The sequence below is a fragment of the Aedes albopictus genome, chromosome 3, assembly GCF_035046485.1.
Source record: "Aedes albopictus strain Foshan chromosome 3, AalbF5, whole genome shotgun sequence".
NCBI classification, from domain to species: Eukaryota; Metazoa; Arthropoda; class Insecta; order Diptera; family Culicidae; genus Aedes; species Aedes albopictus.
Window position 1 is genome coordinate 342,995,119 of NC_085138.1, and position 3,401 is coordinate 342,998,519.

Genomic DNA, 3,401 nt, shown 5'->3' on the forward strand with positions numbered 1-3,401 from the left:
AGTTGCGCCATGATCCCTTCGGCACGGTAGAAGCTCTTCAATTCGTTGTTGCAGAATTCGCCCCCTCCATCGGAACGAATGGCTCCAGGCTTCCTGCCGAACATGTTCTCCGTCCATCGAACGTAATCCTTTATCTGCTCCGCTGCCTCCGACTTGTGCTTCAGCAAGTAAGTCACCGTGAAGCGACTATAATCGTTGATCAAGTGGAGCACGTACCGATTTCCACTCGAGGATACGCTTCGATTTACGCTCAGCCAGCGGGGGAAATGGCTGCCTAGCGGACTTCCCCTCGAGGCAACATTCACAAATAAGACGCATGCCACAATCACCTACCTTGACACCTGTCGCTAGGTTTTCTTTGAAGAGCCGTTCCGTCGCTGCCCAGTCCCTGTGACCGAAGCGTCGGTGCCACTGGTGCTGGCAGTTTTCTTGGTGTTCACCAGCGGCAGCCTTGTTGGAAACCTCCGCCGTCCGAAGGTAGTACAAACCTCCGTAGCGGTAGCCGGTCGCCACGACGTCTCCTGCATCAGCAATCCGACAGCTTTCACCATCGAAATTCACAGCGAGCTTCTTTTCTGCCAATTTGGCCACTGATACCAGGCTTGTCGCCAGCCCGGGCACGAACTTCACACTCTTCATGTCAATCTTCACCGGGTTTTCGGAACCGTCTATACCCGTAATCACTCCACTGCCCTCTCCGAGGATCTTCGTCTTCTGACCGTCCGCGAGCGTGATCCACCCGCCGGAGAATTCACTCAGCGTATCGAAAAAGTCACGATTGTTGGTCATATGGGCACTTGCCCCACTGTCAATGACCCACGCCGACGACCGAACACTTTCAGAACCGGTGAACGCAACACTTCTTCCTTCGCTCTGGGCGGCTTTAGCTTTGGGAGCTTCTTTTTCCCCAACACTTTCTCCCTTCTGCGCCTTGAATTTTCGGCAATCGCGCCGCAGGTGACCCGGACGCTTGCAAAAGTGGCACACGCGAGACTCTTTCGGTTTGTTATCGATCGACCGCATTGCCTTCTCCGATTTCGAACCAGAACCACCACCGTCGCGCTCCAATCGTCGATGATATTCATCCGTCAGTTTGGATTTGACGATATCCAACGAGATATCATCATCTTCACGGCTATCAAGAGCCGACACAATGCCATCAAACGACGGGGGTAAACTTCTCAACAGCATACACACTTTAGTATCCTTGTCCAGCTCGGTACCGGCCGCGTCTAACCGATCGAACAGTTCGTCCACCTCGCGTAAATGTTCCTCCAAGTTACCGCGCTCGGGGAGGTTAACCGCACACAACTTTTTCAATAAAGAAACTCGTACCGAACGCGTCTTTTGGTGGAACGATTTCAACGCGCGAAACACTTCGTGGGCACTCGCACAGTTTTTAATAAGCGACAGCTGGCTGTCTTCAAGCAGCAGCACCAAAGTGGCTTTCGCCTTCCGATCGGCGGTTTTCCACTCATCGTCCTGGTCTTCAGCCTCCGGGACGGCTTCACTCACAACAGTCCACAAATCTTCACGTTGCAGCAGCATCTCGATGCGCACCTTTAACGTGCCCCAATTTGTGCCATTCAGCTTGGCAAATGCAAATCGAGAATCAGCCATCTTGGCGAGCACTGTACCACTGTCCCGTTATCCCACACTCGCGACGCTTGTCGAGAACAAAAGCTTTTTCACCAAAGCCACCGGCGGCTCCGCATTCAGCAGCAGCAGCGCACCGACACACACACAAACGCCGTCGAACTTTCGCGATACTCCGTCACTTTCCGACCGGACTATTTCCTCCGTGATTTCTCAAATCCGTCTGCTTCCTGGGACCATTACCTGACGACGATACGACCAGGCGGAGTAGCACAGCAAAATCAGCGAAGCGGCAGTTCGGATTTGCACGGGAAATAAAACACGCGAGCTAACTGGTAAACGTTATAATTCGGGAGAGAAAATGATAGGTATTACAACCGTACGCGGGAAATGTGCTTTTGGAATGAGGGATAAATGTCAAACGTACCTGGGGGTACACCAATGCTATTTTAGATAATCGTATTCACGGGGGGTGCTCGGATGCACCGCAGGGTTGGCAGGAGGTAATCATCGTCCCTCAACATTGATAATTCTTGAAAAAAGGTCGCCACATGGCCGGGAGATATGATGACTGCTGCGACTGCACGTGGCATTTGCACTGCGATTGAATTTTGTCCATCATTGAAGGCCTTGGAAAGTAGTCACCATAATTGTGATTTTCTTGCAACGCACAATATAAAAAGTAACAATATATCTATGTATTTTATTGTGAACAATAAAACCAGTCATATGTTAATAATATCTAGATTGAGTTTAAATAAGGGCGAAAGTAACATGAGAGAGTTCTCTTCATCGACTCTCTCTTCTGCAAATTGGCTTCTTTAGCGGTGTTGAGATAATCTCATATTCTGAATCTACATGCCAAACTGAGCCAAAATCCAAATTTTCATGAATTTTGGAGCCCGGGAACCTATTTAAAAATCAATTTGAAGTTTGTATGGGAGCGATTTGTTGAATCACCCCTCGTCGCATTTTGTACTGGGCGAAGCTGTCAAGCAGTTGCCCAGCTGTCAAAAGGTGATTTCAAAAAATATCTTTGAAATTAATTTTAGGTATCACAATTAAGTTCTAAAAATCTGAAAAAAATCATAGTGGCTCAGAAAAATATGCTCTTTTGTATAAAAACGAAAAATCAATACATTTTTCAAAATTAAAAAACCCAATTAAAGTGACAACATGCAAGTATGGTTGAACTTTTTTATCATAAATCGCTACACTGCGAAAAAAATCTTCATTCCTTCTATGTGTCCGGGACATGGATTTTTGCAATGGGGGTAAACAAATGTTTTCCATTAGTGCGACTCATACTTTTGATGAGGCACCATACAGCAGCGACTCATACAATTTAGAGCACATACTATTCATGTGCTAATTTGCCTGCGTAATTGGGTATTGGTTGCATATACTTTGGATGTGCTTTGGCACATGGGTATTTGCCATTAAGTATGAGGCAATTTTCCTGAGTGTAGGTTGCGATGCAATCTAGCGTCTAAGTGTAAAAAAGTTCAATTGTATTTGCATCTTGTCACTTTAATTTGCAGAAGAGAGAGTCGATGAAGAGAACTCTCTCATGTTACTTTCGCCCTTATTTAAACTCAATCTAGATATTTACCATGTAATGAATGGTAATTTTTTATCCGGGTTGAATGATGAATCGAAATTTTGGGCTGGCAGCTCTGCACTCAAACCGCCAGTGCACTTTGTCCTACCCCTCGAACATGTTCCACAGTGCACATCTAAAAAAGTCAAAACAAAAACATGTCAAAACGTCTCAGGTCAAAACATTTCGCGCTGCCATCGGTTTC